Raw genomic sequence first — 18036 nt, forward strand, 5'->3', positions numbered from 1 at the left:
TTTATTTTCTCTGGAAAGTTTTAATTAAAAGTGAAATATTCAGAACATTTTGCTGTCTGTGAAAATACTTCGATGTGATTAGCTGGTTACCCTGTTTGATGACTTGTTGGCGACCCACTTAGCCTGGCGCCAGGTTAAAATTCTCACCAGGAAAGGGAAAAGCCACGCAGCAAAGATTGTCTGCTATTGGTGGGCAGCTTTCTTTGAGGTCAGTGGTGAATGCCATTGCTTTGGCACTGACTGTGAAATCCATACTGTAATTTTTTTTGTTCATCATCAGAGCAGCTTTATGAGTGAGAAAAGCAGCTAAAATGTTGAACATCTTTGGAACTATTTGCAACAATAGTCTTCATCATAAGACTGAGAGATTTTCGTCACAGCTGCGCACAGTGACCTCACTTTTAAAAATTTATTTGTGATCAGTGGTTGTATCAAATGAAGAAGCAGACATAACAAACACTTCAAACTGAACCAAAAGCTCATTTGGCCATCACTGTAATTCTGAATATCAAGCCTTGAGCAGCAAATTATGTTAAAGAGAGCACAATGCTATTGTGAACCCAGTTATAAATTAAGGGGACTGATTATTAACTCAAATCAAAAGGAATCACAGAAAATGCTAATACACTGCAGATATATCAACATCATCCAAAAAAAGGGCATATTAATAATGTTCTGATGAAAAAATCAATCTGTTACTTTATAGATGTTGAATGGTCTGCTTTGTATTTACAGCATTGATGGTTTTTATTTCAGATTGAAGGTTTTTATAACCTCGTCACTCGGGTACAATTATGTTTATTTTTTGAATATATATTTTTATGTCTTTAGTGTTTTTCTAAAATTACTAGTGTAAGCCTTGCAGACTGCCTGGCTAGAGGTCACCCAGTCTAAGTGATTGAATCTGTACTATTGAAGGGTGGAATTTTATGGAGCCCACAAGAGCGGACAGAGATGCGAACATACGAATTAGGAGCAGGAGTAGACCACTTGGCCCCTCGAACCTACTCCGTCATTCAAGTGGTCATGGCTGTTCTTATTGTAACCTCAACCCCACATTCCAGCCTACCACTGATAACCTTTCACCCCCTTGTTAGTCAAAAATCTGACGGCAGTTCCGGGTGCGGCGATGACCAGCTAAGTCGCACGTTTCGGCACCTCCCGTTGAAACGGACTTTTGGGCTCTTATTAGGAGCCCCAACGGCAATTTTTAATGGCCAAAATCATTGTGCGGTGAAATAGGAGGGAATCCCCCCCGGATAAATATGGATAAAGGAGAGGATAGCGGCCGGATTGCAGTGGATCCACTGGAGCAGCGGCAAGGAAGGGAAGCTCGAAGCAAGATGGCGTTGGAAGGTGGCTGTTTGGTATGGGGCCCGGAGCAACAAGAGTTCCTGTGGCGCTGTGTGGAAGAGCTGAAGAAGGAGGTGTTGGCCCCGATGCTACAGGCGATTGAAGGGCTAAAGGAGGCGCCGAGGACCCAGGAGTTGGAGCTTCGGGTCGTGAAGGCAAAGGCTGCGGAGAATGAGGATGAAATACAGGGCCTGGTGGGAAGGACAGAGACGCACGAGGCACAGCACAAAACGTGTGTGGAGAGGTTGGAAGCCCTGGAGAATAACTCGAGGAGGAAGAATTTAAGAGTCTTGGGTCTTCCCGAAGGCACAGAGGGGGCGGACGTCGGGGCATATGTGAGCACGATGCTTCACTCGCTAATGGGATCGGAGGCCCCGACGGGCCCTTTGGAGGTGGAGGGAGCTTATCGAGTTCTGCCGCGAAGACCAAAGGCAGGAGAAATACCTCGAGCCATAGTGGTGTGGTTTCACCGCTACAATGACAGAGAGATGGTTCTAAGATGGACGAAGAAAACTCGGAGCTGCAGGTGGGAGAACGCGGTGATCCGCGTGTACCAGGATTGGAGTGTGGAGGTGGCGAGAAGGAGGGCAAGTTTCAACCGGGCCAAGGCGGTGCTCCACAAAAAGAAGGTTAAATTTGGTATGTTGCAGCCGGCGAGACTGTGGGTCACATACCAAGGGAAGCACCACTACTTTGAGACGGCAGAAGAGGCGTGGACATTCATTGTGGACGAGAAGCTGGAATAGTCTGGTGAGAGAAAAAGCTTCTGTAATAAAGTGGTGGAGTGATTATGTGGGACGAGGGGGGTGGGGGGGGGGGGGGGTGAATTTTTTCAATTTTTCAATTTTGTAACTTTTCTCTTTTCCCCTCGAGGGGGGGGGGGGAGAGTATGGGGAACTGTGGGCGCCGGTGGGAAGGAAAGGGGAAGGAGAAGGGAACTGCGCCATCAGGGGCGGGGCCGAGTGGGAAACGTGGGCTTTGCTCCCGCGCTATGGTAATTGTGGCGGGAACGGGGACGCAGGAAGGAGGGGGCCTCGCACAATGAGGGGCCGAGGACAAACTGGGGAAGCTGAGGTCAGCCAGAGTTTGCTGACTTCTGGGAGCTACATGGGGGGTGCAACTACGCTAGAAAGGGATCTAGCGGAGGGGGGGGGGGGGGGGAGTTAACTGGGTTGCGGCTGCTAAGGGGAAGGGGGAGCTGTTATGGGGCGGGGTGGTCGGGACGGGAGAGCACCGTCGGTGGGATATACGGGTACGTGGGAACCGGGTGAGGAGCTGGGTTAGAAAAGGGGATGGCTAGTCGACATTGGGGGGGGTGGGGATAGTAAAGAGCCCCCCAACCCGGTTGATCACGTGGAACGTGAGAGGGCTGAATGGGCCGATTAAAAGGGCACGGGTACTCGCACACCTAAAGAACTTAAAGGCAGATGTGGTCATGTTGCAGGAGACACACCTGAAACTGGCAGATCAGGTTAGACTACGTAAAGGATGGGTGGGGCAGGTGTTCCATTCGGGCTTAGATGCGAAGAATAGGGGGGTGGCTACTTTAGTGGGGAAACGGGTACGGTTTGAGGCAAAGACCATAGTGGCGGACAGTGGGGGTAGATACGTGATGGTGAGTAGCAGATTGCAAGGGGAGGCGGCGGTTATGGTGAACGTATACGCCCCGAACTGGGATGATGTAAACTTCATGAAGCGTATGCTGGGGCGTATCCCGGACCTGGAGGCGGGAAAGCTGGTAATGGGGGGAGACTTCAATACGGTGCTTGATCCAGGGCTGGACCGGTCTAGATCTAAGACCGGGAGGAGGCCGGCAGCGGCCAAGGTGTTTAAGGACTTCATGGAGCAGATGGGAGGAGTAGACCCCTGGAGATTTATTAGGCCTAGGAGTAAGGAGTTTTCATTTTTCTCCCATGTTCACAAGGTGTATTCACGGATAGACTTTTTTGTCCTGGGAAGGGCACTGATTCCGAAGGTGACAGGGACGGAGTACATGGTCATAGCCGTTTCGGACCACGCTCCACATTGGGTAGATCTGGAGATAGGAGAGGACAAGGAGCAGCACCCACTCTGGAGATTGGATATGGGGTTGTTGGCGGATGAAGGGGTGTGTCTAAGGGTGAGGAGGTGTATCAAAAGGTACCTGGAGCTTAATGATAACGGAGAGGTCCAGGTGGGAGTGGTCTGGGAGGCGCTGAAGGCGGTGGTCAGAGGGGAACTGATATCCATAAGGGCCCATAAAGGGAAGCAAGAGAGCAAAGAAAAGGAGCAACTGTTGAGAGAACTTCTGAGGGTAGACAGGCAATATGCAGAGGCTCCGGAGGAGGGACTGTACAGGGAAAGACAAAGGCTACATATGGAATTTGACCTGCTGACCACGGGCAAGGCAGAAGCAAAGTGGAGGAGGGCACAGGGAGTACAGTATGAGTATGGAGAGAAGGCGAGCCGGTTACTGGCCCAACAACTGAGGAAGAGGGGAGCGGCGAGGGTGATAGGTGGGGTGAGGGATGAGGAAGGTGAGATGGAACGGGGAGCGGAGAGGGTGAACGGGGTGTTTAAGGCATTCTACGAGAGGCTGTATAAGGCTCAGCCCCCGGAAGGGAAGGAGGGAATGATGCATTTCCTAGATCGGCTGGAATTCCCGAAGGTGGAGGAGCAGGAGAGGGCGGGACTGGGAGCACGGATTGAGGTGGAGGAGGTGGTAAAGGGGATTGGGAGCATGCAGGCGGGGAAGGCCCCGGGACCGGATGGGTTCCCGGTGGAATTTTATAGGAAATACATGGACCTACTGGCCCCGCTTTTGACGAGAACCTTTAATGAGGCCAGGGAAAGGGGGAAGTTGCCCCCGACTATGTCGGAGGCGACGATATTGTTACTCTTAAAGAAGGAAAAAGACCCGCTGCAGTGCAGGTCTTACAGGCCTATTTCCCTCCTGAACGTGGATGCTAAGCTCCTGGCCAAGGTGATGGCGACAAGGATAGAGGATTGTGTCCCGGGGGTGGTCCACGAGGATCAAACTGGGTTCGTTAAGGGGAGACAGCTGAACACAAATATACAGAGGCTGCTAGGGGTGATGATGATCCCCCCGCCGGAGGGGGAGGCGGAGATAGTGGTGGCGATGGACGCTGAGAAAGCATTTGACAGAGTGGAGTGGGACTACCTATGGGAAGTGTTGAAGAGATTTGGTTTTGGAGAGGGGTTTATTGGATGGGTACAGCTGCTATATAGGGCCCCGGAGGCAAGTGTGATCACGAACAGGCAGAGGTCCGACTACTTCCGTCTTTATAGAGGGACAAGGCAGGGGTGTCCCCTGTCCCCGTTACTGTTTGCATTGGCAATTGAGCCGCTGGCCATAGCACTGAGGGGCTCTAGGAAGTGGAGGGGAGTACTCGGGAGGAGAAGAACACCGGGTATCATTGTATGCAGATGATCTATTGCTGTATGTTGCGGACCCAGTGGAGGGGATGCCTGAGCTAATGTGGACACTCGGAGTTTGGGGAATATTCGGGGTACAAATTGAATATGGGGAAGAGTGAGTTGTTTGTGGTGCATCCGGGGGAGCAGAGCAGGGGAATAGATGATTTACCGCTGAGGAGGGTAACAAGAGATTTCCGGTACTTAGGGATCCAGATAGCCAGGAGCTGGGGAACCCTACATAGGCTTAATTTAACAGGATTGGTGGAACAGATGGAGAAGGATTTTAAGAGATGGGACATGGTGTCCCTGTCACTGGTGGGCAGGGTGCAGGCGGTCAAAATGGTAGACCTCCCGAGATTTCTTTTTGTGTTCCAGTGCCTCCTGGTGATGGTTACGAGGGCTTTTTTCAAAAAAACTGAGAAGAGTGTTATGAGCTTTGTGTGGGCTGGGAAGACCCCGAGAGTGAGGAGGGGTTTTTGCAGCGTAGCAGGGATAGGGGGGGACTGGCACTGCCGAGCTTAAGTGATTATTATTGGGCCGCCAATATCTCAATGGTGTGTAAGTGGATGGGAGAAGGGGAGGGAGCGGCGTGGAAGAGACTGGAAATGGCGTCCTATAAAGGAACCAGCCTACAAGCATTGGCGACGGCGCCGTTGCCGTTCTCCCCGAAGAAATACACCACAAGTCCAGTGGTGGTGGCAACGCTGAAAATTTGGGGGCAGTGGAGACGGCATAAGGGAATGACGGGTGCCTCGGTGCGGTCCCCGATAAGGAATAATCATAGGTTTGTCCCGGGGAGAATAGATGGGGGATTTAGAACATGGCAGAGAGCAGGGATTGTGCAACTGAGGGATCTGTTCCTAGACGGGACGTTTGCGAGTCTGGGAGCGCTGACGGAAAAATACGGGTTGCCCCAGGGGAATGCATTTCGGTATATGCAATTGAGGGCTTTTGTGAGGCAACAGGTGAGGGAATTTCCGCAGCTCCCGACGCGGTAGATTCAGGATAGAGTGATTTCGGGGACATGGGTGGGGGATGGTAGGGTGTCAGATATGTCCAGGGAAATGAGAGACGAGGGGGAGATCATGGTGGATGAGCTGAAGGGAAAATGGGAAGAAGAGATGGGGGAAGAGATCGAAGAGGGGCTGTGGGCAGATGCCCTACGCAGGGTAAACTCTTTGTCCTCGTGTGCCAGGCTTAGCCTGATAGAATTCAAGGTCTTGCACAGGGCGCACATGACCGGAGCAAGGCTCAGTAAATTTTTTGGGGTAGAGGATAGGTGCGGGAGATGCGCGAGAAGCCCAGCGAACCACACCCACATGTTTTGGTCATGCTCGGCACTGCATGGGTTCTGGGTGGGGGTGGCAAATGTGCTTTCGAAGGTGGTGGGGGTCCGGGTCGAGCCAAGCTGGGGGTTGGCTATATTCGGGGTTGCAGAAGAGCCGGGAGTGCAGGAGGCGAGAGAGGCTGATGTTTTGGCCTTTGCGTCCCTAGTAGCCCGGCGAAGGATATTGTTAATGTGGAAGGAAGCTAAACCCCCGGGCGTGGAGGCCTGGATAAACGACATGGCAGGGTTTATAAAACTGGAACGGATAAAGCTCGCACCAAGAGGTTCGGCTCAAGGGTTCACCAGGCGGTGGTAACCGTTCATTGACTATCTCGCAGAACGATAAAGGAACTGGGAAAGTAGCAGCAGCAACCCGGGGGGGGGGGCTCGGGTAGGTCCTCAGGGGTGTTTTTGTATGGATATTTTTACTTGGGTATGTATATTGGCTTGTTTGACTTTATTATTTGAGAGAGTTAATATTTTGTTATGGCAGTTGCCATTTAGTTTATATATTATTTATTTATTTGTTAAAAACGGTCACTATTATTTATATTGTTTTATTGTTGTAAAAGGGAAAATTTTTGTACTGTTTTGTTTGGCCGAAAAAACATTTGAATAAAATATATTTTTTTAAAAAAAGAATCTGATGGCGGGATGAAGCGATAAAGTCAATGGCATCTTTGCGGCATGTTGAGGATTATACTGGCTGTGTCGGGTTCCTACTTGTAGTACATTTGCATGCCATGAATACTTATTGCCGTGAAGTAGTTTTCGCTTAAGTGATAGCTTCAAGATGAAGTCAGCGGTGTATGAAAACCTCATGGCACCTGGTTCATGTTCACTTAAAGGTAGCATGTACCAGTCAGCTGTGTGCAGTTGTGACTAAAGTAAGTGCTTAACCAAGTTGAACTCTGACACAAGGTAATGGGCAAACAGAAGGTGGTGTTTGGGCGAAGGCAGATCAAAGGGAAGGTTACCAGAGATGGGTCTTTGGGTGCAGGGAGATGTGCAGGAGAGAAGCAAGGTTGGTCAAAGAGGAGTCTTCGGATGAAAGGAAACGTGGAGGGAGAAGGGACTAGTGTCAAGGGTGAGGTGATTTTGAAGAGGTGGGGTTAGGTAGATCCAGCATGGGATTAAAGATGGCTGAAGGGCTTAAAGGGAAGGATTGCTGCTATCAATTGGGTTCTAAGGGTTGAATTCAGGATATTGGGTGTCAGAGAGGTCTGTTACAGTCAAAGGGAGAAGTCATGAGTTTTACAGCACAGAAAGAGGCCCTTTGGCCCATTGTGTCTGTTCCGCCACTATTCGAATCCCATTTTCCAGCACTTGGTCCATAACCTTATATGCTCTGGCATTTCAAATGCTCATCCAAATGTTGTTGGGGTTCCCGCCTCTACTACCCTTTCAGGCAGTGAGTTCTAGATTCCCTCTGTGTGAGAAGAGTTTTCCTCAAATCCACCTGCCTGAAAGGTTATGTTGGATGGGTCAAGAGTGTTGGTGTGGAAGTGTGTGGGTGAGAGGGAGGATAGAAGGTGAGCATCGCGTCTGAAAAGTGACGGACCTTACTTTTAGGGTCTTGTGTCAAATACAGCTTCTTGGAATGTGAGCTTGATTGAAGTGTGAAGGAGGGTTGCTGAAGTGTGAGGAGAGTTGCTTTGGGTGGGTGGTTTGGGTGGGTGGAGGACATATTGCGCGCATTTGACTGACCTAAAGGGACTCCCAGGGAACCAGCCTACTACATTTATATCATAAAGGGTTTCACTCGATGTACAATGGTGTGGGACCACAGAGAAGAATAATGCAATTCAGTGCTTCCCTCACAGGAAGATGCCACATCTTGCGCAACTCATGGCTCGCAGAGCTTTTTGTCCAGGTTGATGAATGGGTGCTCGGGCTATACCCTGTGTACATGGCTAACGCCACTAGTGAGGCACCCCCAGAATGAGGCAGAGGAGCAATGCAATCAAGCTCAAGCCTCCACCAGACTCATCATAGAACACACTGTTGAGCTTCTTAAAATCTGCTTCTGGTGCCTTGATCATTCTGGAAGGCTCTGCCATATACATCCCTAAAGCAGAATACAGGAAGCTAGGAAGGAAGTTAAAAAATCGGACCGCAAAGGTAGTGATCTCAGGATTACCACCGGTGCCATGTGCTCGTCAGAGTAGAAATGACAGGATATATTGGATGAATACGTGGCTGAAGAGATGGTGTCAAGGGGAGGGTTTCAGATTCCTGGGGCATTGGGACTGGTTTTGGGGGCGGTGGGACCTGTACAAACTGGACGGGTTACACCTGGGCAGGACTGGGGCTGCTATTTGAAAGAGCAGTTGGGGAGAGTTTAAACTAATATGCCAGGGAACGGGAATCTATGCAAGGACTGCGAGAAAGAGGGAGCAAGGATAAAAACAAAAGGTAGGAAAGTGAATAAGAAAAGTGATAGGTGGAGAAACTAAGGGCAAAATTCGCACAGGGCAAAAGAGAAAAATATTGGGAGCAAGACAAACAATGTGAAAAAGACAAACTTAAAGGCCCTGTGCCATAATGCATGGAGCATTTGCAATAAAGTGGATGAACTAATCACGCAGATAGATATAAATGGGTATGATATAATTGGGATTACGGAGACATGACTGCAGGGTGACCAGGGAACTGAATGTCCCAGGATTTTCAGTATTTAGGACGGACAGACATGAAAGAAAAGGTGGTGGCGTGGCACTGCTGGTTAAAGAGGAAATTAACACAATAATGAGAAAGGGTATTAACTCTGACAATGTGGAGTCTGTATGGGTAGAGTTGAGAAATACCAATTGTCAAAAACATTAGTGGGTGTCATATATAGACCCCCAAACTGCAGTGGTGATGTTGGGAATGGCATCAAACACGAAATTATAGATGCATGTAATAAGGGAATATTGGTAATCATGGGTGATTTTAATCTTCACATAGATTGGGTGAATCAAATTAGCCACAATGCCGCAGAGGAGGAATTCCTGAAGTGTATATGGGATGGTTTTCTTGGCCAATATGTGTAGGAACCAACTAGAGAGCGGGTCATCTTAGACTGGGTACTGTGTAATGAGAAGGGAATCATTGCCAATGTGGCTGTGCGAGACCCCTTGGGGATGAGCGACCATAACATGATAGAATTTTTTATCAAGATGGAGAGTGAAGTAGTTGATTCGGAGAGTAGGGTACTGAATCTTAATAAAGGGAACTATGAAGATATGAGATGTGAGTTGGCCTTGGTAGATTAGGGAGAGTTAGTTAAAGGGATGACAGTGGACAGGCAATGGCAAGCATTAAAGGATTGCAAGGAGAAACTGCAGCAACTGTACACTCCTGTTTGGCACAAAACCAAAATGGGTAAGAGGGCCAATCCATGGCATACAAAGGAAATTAGAAATAGGGCTGGATTCTCCAAAAATGGGGCTATGTCCCCACACTGGCGTAAAAAATCTGGCATTCCACTCTAGACTTTCCTAAAAAAAACCAGACCAATTCACCTATCTGAAGAGGGCTGGCAGGGACCTGTCGTGATTCCCGCAGATTGGCTGCGGAAACGGGCCACTGCACTTCTGGTTCAAGTCCGCGCATGCGCACGGTGGCGGCCGCGCTGAACGCGATGACGGACTCAGCCGGCGGACCTGAACCAACAAACAAGGTCCCAACGATCTGGCCCCGCGCTCCGCCCTCTAACCCGCCCGATCGCCGCCCCGGCCGCCTCTGGTGCTTGACCCCCCCGCCCCCCCACCAGGGCAGCCGCAGACTTGAGTCCCGACCGGCCAGACGTGGTTAGAACCATACCATCGGGAATTCGGCCAGCCAGCACCGGCGTATCGCTGGGAGGGCCTCTACCAATGGCCCCCCAGCTGCGTCACGTAATTCGCACGCAAGTGATTCTCTGGAGATCGGAGAATCGCGGGAGCAGCACCGGGCCCGATTCTCACGTCAATTTCGATTCTCCTTCCCTGCACCAAACGTCATTTTGGCGTGAGGCTGCGGAGAATTTAGCCCATAGTATCCGATCCAAGGAAGAAGCATACAGATTGGCCAAGAAAAATAATAGATCTGAGGTTTGGAAACAGTTTAGAATTCCGCAAAGAAGGCGAAGGGATTGATTAAGAAAGGGAAAGTACAATACGAAAGTAAGCTTGCAGCGAACATAAAAACTGACACGAAGAATTTCTATAGATATGTGAAGAGAAAGAGATTGGTAAAGAGAAATATAGGCCCGCTACAGACAGAAACAGGGGAATGCATAATAAGGGACAAAGAAATGGCTGAGCAATTGGATACATACTTTGGTTCTGTCTTCACAAAAGAGGGCACAAATCAGATACCAGAAATGTTGGAGAATGAAAGGTTTAGTGAGAGGGAAGAACTGAGGGAGATCAACATTAGTAGAGAAATAGTGCTGGGAAAACTGATGGAATTGAAGGCGGATAAATCCCCAGGGCCTGAGAATCTGCAAACCAGAGTACTTAAGGAGGTGGCTCTGGAAATAGTGGATGTACTGATGGTCATCTTCCGGGATTCTATAGACTCTGGAACTGTCTCTGCAGATTGGAAGGTAGCACATGTCACTCCAATATTCAAAAAGGGAGGTAGAGAGAAAGCAGGGAATTATAGAACAGTAAGCCTAACATCGGTAGTGGGGAAAATTCTTGAATCCATTATCAAGGACTTTATAGCGGAACATTTAGAAAGCTGTGGCAGGAACAGTCAGAGTCAGCATGGATTTATGAAGGGGATATCATGCTTGACAAATCCGTTGGAATTCTTCAAAGATGTAATCAGTACAGTTGACAAGGGGGAGCCAGTCGATGTGGTATATTTGCACTTTCAGAAGGCGTTTGACAAAATCCCGCATAAGAGATTATTGTGCAAATTAAAGCGCATGGGATTGGGGAAAGTGTATTGAGGGGGATAAAAAACTGGTTGGCAGAGAGGAAACAAAGTGTAGGAATTAATGGGCCCTTTTCAAATTGGCAGGCAGTAACTAGTGGGGTGCCACAGGGATCGGTGCTGGGATCCCAGCTATTCACGATATATATTAATGATTTGGATGAGGGAACAAAATGTAACATCTCAAAGTTTGCAGATGATACCAAATTGGGTAGGAGGGTGAACTGTGACGAGGATGCAGGGATCCTACAGCATGATCTGGACAGGTTGGGCGAGTGGGCAAATCAATGGCAGATGCAGTAAAATTTAGATAAGTGAAGTTATTCACTTTGGAAGCAAAAACAGGAATGCAGATTGCTCCCTGAATGGTTGTAAATTGGGAGAGGGGAGTGTGCAGTGGGACCTGGGTGTCCTTGTGCATCAGTCGCTGAAGGTAAGCATGCAGGTGCAGCAGGCAGTAAAGATGGCTCATGGTATGTTGGCCTTCATTGCAAGAGGTTTCGAGTACAGAAGCAAGGATGTGTTGCTGCAATTATACAGGGCCGTGGTGAGGCCACACCTAGAATATTGTGTGCAGTTTTGGTCTCCTTTTCTGAGGAAGGATGTTCTTGCTCTCGAGGGAGTACAGCGAAGATTTACGAGAGTGATTCCAGGAATGGCGTGACTGTTATATCAGGAGCGATTGATTAGGTTAGGATTGTTCTCGCTGGAGTTCAGAAGAATGAGGGGGGATCTCATAGAGACTTACAAAATTCTAACAGGACTAGACAGGGTAGATGCAGGGAAGATGCCATCAATGATGGGTGTGTCTGGAACCACGGATCACAGTCTGAGGATTCAGGGTAAACCATTTCGGACAGAGATGAGGAGACATTTCTTCACCCAAAAATTGGTGAGCCTGTGAAATTCATTACCACAGGAAGTAGTTGATGCTAAAACATTGAATATATTCAAGAGGCGGCTAGATATAGCACTTGGTGGGAATGGGATCAAAGGCTATGGGAAGAAAGCAGGATTAGGCTATTGAGTTGGATGATCAGCCATGATCGTGATAAATGGCAGAGCAGGCTCAAAGGGCCAAAAGGCCACCTCCCGCTCCTATCTTCTATGTATCTATGCATCCCAGAGGATGTCACAAATGGTCTGCTGTGGACTACTTAACCTGGCGTAGCAACGCAGACAGATACAGCAAGGGGAAAAGCGCGAGGATGAGGCGGATTTTTCAGAGGATGAGGAGGAGTCCATGAGTGCAAATGAGCCTTTCATGTGTTGTAAAATATATGACCACTCTAGTCTGTGAGTTCCAGTAACCAAGACTTTTATTCACAAACATGCTTGGGAGACACTTCCTGCTTCTCCAGGTTGTCTCCCTGATACAAAGGCTGGTTAATATATTATGAAAGAGAAAGTGCTGGAAAATCTCAGCATGTCTGGCAGCATCTGTAGGGAGAGAAAAGAGCTAACACTTTGAGTCCAATGACTCTTTGTCAAAGCTAACAGTCAGAGAAAGTGGGACTGTGGAGTGAGAATGAAAGATGAATCATAGCCACAGAAACCCAGGGAAACGGGGTGCTAATAGCCAGAGAAACCAAGGGAAAAACGTGCTAATGGCAGTCCCCAGAGAGAACAAAAGGTGTGAGAGGCCAAACAGCAGAGAATCAAACATCAGAGGCTAAACTGTAACAGATGGGGATGTGTTGGGGGGGGGGGGGCAAGCAAAGGGGAGAAGGGGTAAGGAAAGGCGGATAAGGTTGGGGGGGGGGGCTTTTATCCACCTTTCCTTACCCCTTCTCCCCTTTGCTTGCCCTTGTGTGGGGGGTTCCTAAGTTGGCATCGGGCAGGAATTAAAAGGATGGGGGACCTGTTTATAGATGGGACTTTTCCTAGCCTGAGGGCGCTGGAGGAGAAATTTGGGTTGCCTCCTGGAAACACTTTTAGATATTTGCAAGTGAAGGCGTTTGTGAGACAGCAGATGAGGGAATTTCCGCTACTTCCAGCACAAAGGATTCAGGACAGGGTGATTTTGGGTGTATGGGTTGGAGAAGGCAAGGTCTCAGCGATTTATCAGGAGCTGCAGGAAGCGGAGGAGGCCTCGGTGGAGAAGTTGAAGGGCAAGTGGGAGGAGGAGCTTGGGGAGGAGCTGGGCAAGGGTCTGTGGGCTGGTGCCCTGGGCAGGGTCAATTCTTCCTCCACTTGCGCCAGGCTCAGTCTAATACAGTTCAAAATAGTACATAGGGCGCATATGACAGGGGCGAGGATGAGTAGGTTTTCTGGGGTGGAGTACAGATGTTTGAGATGTTCGGGAAGCCCAGCAAATCACGCCCATATGTTCTGGACGTGCCCGGCGCTGGAGGGGTTCTGGATGGGCTTTGCGAGGGCTATGTCCAAAGCTGTGAACACCCGGGTCGAGCCGAGCTGGGGGACAGCACTATTTGGGGTATCGGACGAGCCGGGAATGCAGGAGCCGAAAGAGGCCGGAGTTCTGGCCTTTGTGTCCCTGGTAGCCCGGCGGAGGATCCTACTAATGTAGAGAGATGCGAAGCCCCCGAGCGTGGAAGCTTGGATTAATGACATGGCAGGGTTTATTAAGTTGGAGAGGGTAAAGTTTGCCTTGCGAGGGTCTGTGCAGGGGTTCTCTAGGTGGTGGAAACCGTTCCTAGACTTTCTCGCGGGACGTTAGGTGGCGGTCGAAACAGCAGCAACCGGGGGTGGGTGGTTTGGTTTCTGTTTTTGTTAAAAGGGGGCGTTCCCCCACTTTTGTGTTGTGGTATTATAGGTATTACGGTACCTGATAGGTTAAAGCACCATTGGTGGAAACTGTGTGCTTTCTATTGGTTCGAATGTATGATAGCTCCGCCCTGCTAGGCGGGGTATAAGAACCCGTGCCGCCCCAGCAGCCTTCATTCTGTACCTGAGCTGCTGGGGGAAACATCAAGCTTATTACAGCCTTCAGTTGGACTACAACCTTGCTTTAGTGGTCATTGATCGTGCATCAATTTCATAAGCTAGTTTTTTAAGAAGAAAGGATGGAGCTCCGAATCAAGCCGGAGTGTCTGCAACTTAGCCCCCACGCGGCGAACTCAGCGGCAATCTTTAAGCACTGGCTGGCGTGCTTTAAAGGGTATCTCGGGATGGCAGAAAACACACCCACAGGAGAGCAGAAACTGCACGTCCTGCACTTAAGCGTGAGCCCGGAGATTTACAGCCTCATCGAGGAAGCGGAAGACTTCGATGCAGCAATAGAGCTGCTAAAAGAAACTATATTCGCCCGGTAAACCAGGTCTACGCCCGGCACCTGCTTGCAACAAGGCGACAAACCTTGGGGAATCACTGGACGAATTCTACCGTGCACTCCTGGTGTTGGGAAGAAGCTGCTGCTGCCCGCAAGTTTCGGCGAGCGAACACACGGAACTCTGTCTGGGACGCTTTCGTGGCAGGTATGCTATCTTCACAAATCTGCCAGCGTCTGTTAGAAAAGGACACCCTGGGTCTCAGGCACCCTGGACGTGGCCTCCAGGAATGCCCACGCTTACGTTCCTGACCGCGCGGCAGCCCCCTGGGCAGTGTGGAACCCCTCCGCGGCCGACCCCGAGACTTCCCCCATTCCCCCACAGGCCTGCGCTGCAAGGCGGCCTGGCAACCCTGAGGGGCCCCGCTGCTACTTTTGCGGGCGGGCCAAGCACCCCCGCCAGCGCTGCCCGGCCCGCGCATCCACCTGCAAGGGATGCGGCAAAAAGGGCCATTTCGTGGGGGTATGCCAGGCCCGTGCGGTTGCCGCGGTCTCCGGCGGCGAATGCGGACCGCAACCACAAACGTCTCCACGGGCCCTGTGCGGCCAGCGGTCGCTGCCATCTTCATATTCCAGGGCCACGTGCGGACCCCGGACGCCGCCATCCTGTTCCGCGGACACCACGATGGAGGGATGTGCGCTGCCATTTTGTGCATCCCCAGCCATGTGCGACCAATGGGAGCTGCCATCTTGGATGAACCCCCAGGACCCCAGCTCGGCTGACCAGGCACTGCCCGAAGAGAACTCTCAACTGCGATGAGTCTCGGTTCAGTCTGGATCAGTCTCGACCTCGAACACTCTCAACTGCTACGACGACCGTATTCATCAACAGGCACGAGACGTCCTTCCTAATCGACTCTGGGAGCACGGAGAGCTTCATACACCCCGACACGGTAAGGCGCTGTTCTCTCCTCATCCACCCCATTAATCAAAAAATCTCCCGGCTTCCGATTCACACTCAGTGGAGATAAAGGGGTTTTGTTTAGCAAACCTCACAGTCCAGGGAAGGGAGTTCAAAAATTTCCGTCTCTACGTCCTTCCCCACCTCTGCGCGGCTACACTCCTGGGTTTAGACTTCCTGTTTAACCTTCAAAGTCTGACCTGCAAATTCGGCGGCCCTATATCCCCCTTACTGTCTGCGGCCTCGCGACCCTTAAGGACGCCCCTGTTTGCGAACCTCACCCCGGATTGCAAACCCATCGCCATCAGGAGCAAACGCTACAGTGCCCAGGACCGGATCTTTATTAGGCCAGAGGTCCAAAGGCTACTGAGAGAACGGGTCATTGAAGCCAGTAACAGCCCCTGGAGAGCTGAAGTAGTGGTGGTAAAGACCGGGGAGAAGCATAGGATGGTCATCGACTACAGCCAGACCATCAACAGATTTACGCAGCTGGACGCGTATACTCTCCCCCGCATATCCAACCTGGTAAACAGGATCGCGCATTATAAGGTCTTCTCCACGGTGGATCTCAAGTCCGCCTACCACCAGCTCCCCATCCGCACTAGTGACCGCAAATACACTGCCTTCGAGGCAGATGGGCGGCTCTATCACTTCTTAAGGGTTCCCTTCGGTGTCACCAACGGGGTCTCGGTCTTCCAGCGCGAGATGGACCGAATGGTTGACCGGTACGGTTTACGGACAACATTCCCGTATCTCGATAATGTGACCATCTGCGGCCATGGCCAACGGGAACACGACACCAACCTCCGAAAATTTCTACAGACCGCTAAAATCCATTACCTTACATACAACAATGATAAATGCGTGTTTAGCACCGACCGCCTAGCCATCCTCGGCTACGTAGTGCGAAATGGAGTTATAGGCCCCGACCATGAACGCATGCGCCCCTTATGGGGTTTCCCCTCCCTCACTGCTCCAAAGCCCTGAAAGGTTGCCCAGGGTTTTTTAGCTACTATGCCCAGTGGGTCCCCAACTACGTGGACAAGGCCCGTCCCCTGATCTGATCCACAGCTTTTCCCCTGTCGATAGAGGCCCGCCAGACCTTCAGCCGCATCAAAGCAGACATTGCAAAGGCCACGATACACGCCATCGACGAGTCCCTCCCCTTCCAGGTCGAGAGCGATGCGTCGTACGTAGCTCTGGTGGCCACCCTCAAGCAAGCGGGCAGACCCATGGCCTTCTTCTCTCGTACCCTTCATGCTTCCGAAATCAGCCACTCCTCAGTCGAAAAGGAGGCCCAGGCCATAGTAGAAGCTGTGTGACATTGGAGGCATTACCTGGCCGGCAGGAGATTCACTCTCCTCACGGACCAACGGTTGGTTGCTTTCATGTTTGATAATGCACAGTGGGGCAAGATAAAAAACGACAAGATCTTGCGGTGGAGGATCAAACTCTCCACCTACAACTACGAGATCTTGTAACGTCCCGGGAAGCTAAATGAGCCTTCTGACGCCCTGTCCCGCGGCACATGTGCCACCGCACAAGTGGACCGCCTCCGAGCCCTCCACGAGGACCTCTGCCACCCGGGGGTCACTCGCTTTTTCCATTTTGTCAAGACCCGCAACCTGCCCTACTCCATCGAGGAGGTCAGGACAGCCACCAGGGACTGCCAAATCTGCATGGAGTGCAAATCGCACTTCTACCGACCAGAGAAAGCGCACCTGATAAAGGCTTCCCGTCCCTTTGAATGCCTCAGCATGGACTTCAAAGGCCCCCTCCCCTCCACCGACCGCAACACGTACTTCCTGAACGTGATTGACGAGTACTCCCGGTTCCCATTCGCCATCCCCTGCCCCGACATGACCGCAACCACCGTCATCAAGGCCCTCCATAGCATCTTTGCACTGTTCGGGTTCCCCGCTTACATACACAGTGATAGGGGGTCCTCCTTTATGAGCGACGAACTGCGTCAATTCCTGCTCAGCAAGGGCATCGCCTCGAGCAGGACGACCAGTTACAACCCCCGGGATAACGGACAGGTAGAGAGGGAGAACGGAACGGTCTGGAAGACCGTCCTACTGGCCCTACGGTCCAGGATCCTCCTAGTCTCCCGCTGGCAAAAAGTCCTCCCAGATGCCCTCCACTCCATCCGGTCACTGCTTTGTACGACCACCAACCAGACACCTCACGAACGTCTCCTTGTCTTCCCTCGGAAGTCCTCCTCTGGGACCTCGCTCCCGACCTGGCTGGCAGCACCCGGACCCATCCTGCTCCGAAAACACGTGCGGACGCACAAGTTCGACCCGTTGGTCGAGAGGGTCCATCTGCTCCATGCTAACCCCCAGTACGCCGACGTGGCGTACCCCGACGGCTGACAAGAGACGGTCTCCCTACGGGATCTGGCGCCCGCTGGAACCCCACGCACATCCCAGCCACCAGTTCCACCCTCCCCTCCACCGCAACACCTTACAGGAGGATCGGTCCTTCCGCCGGCCCCGTCTAGGCCCCCCCACCCACCAACGCCCCCCGCAGGTGCTCCCTTCCCAGGTCAACCGTTTTCCCCACCAGCGTCGTCTAGGGGTGCCGAAGCTGCCATGGAGATCGAAGCCACGCTCCCGGAGTCACACGCCCGAGTCTCCACCGGAGTCACCACCGAGGCTCCGATGATCACAGAGGACGACCAGGGCATCCAACCGACTGATTGCTTCATTTTAATTGTAAACTGTAAATATAAACCATCAAATGTACATAGCTATCAGAATTGTAAATAGTTACTAAACACTGTACGGAGGTATTACGGTACCTCCATAACTAATTATACCACGTTGCCATGTTTTGTAG

At 51.1% G+C, this 18036-nt stretch overlaps 1 protein-coding gene across 5 annotated transcripts in view; it reads left to right on the top strand.

Annotated features, from left to right (window-relative positions):
* pcnx1 (pecanex 1) overlaps positions 1-18036 on the top strand; it is a 450027-nt gene that overhangs the window by 270860 nt on the left and 161131 nt on the right. The gene's annotated exons all lie outside the window — the stretch shown is intronic.

The sequence above is a fragment of the Scyliorhinus torazame genome, chromosome 2 (assembly GCF_047496885.1).
Source record: "Scyliorhinus torazame isolate Kashiwa2021f chromosome 2, sScyTor2.1, whole genome shotgun sequence".
In the NCBI taxonomy this organism is placed as follows: Eukaryota; Metazoa; Chordata; class Chondrichthyes; order Carcharhiniformes; family Scyliorhinidae; genus Scyliorhinus; species Scyliorhinus torazame.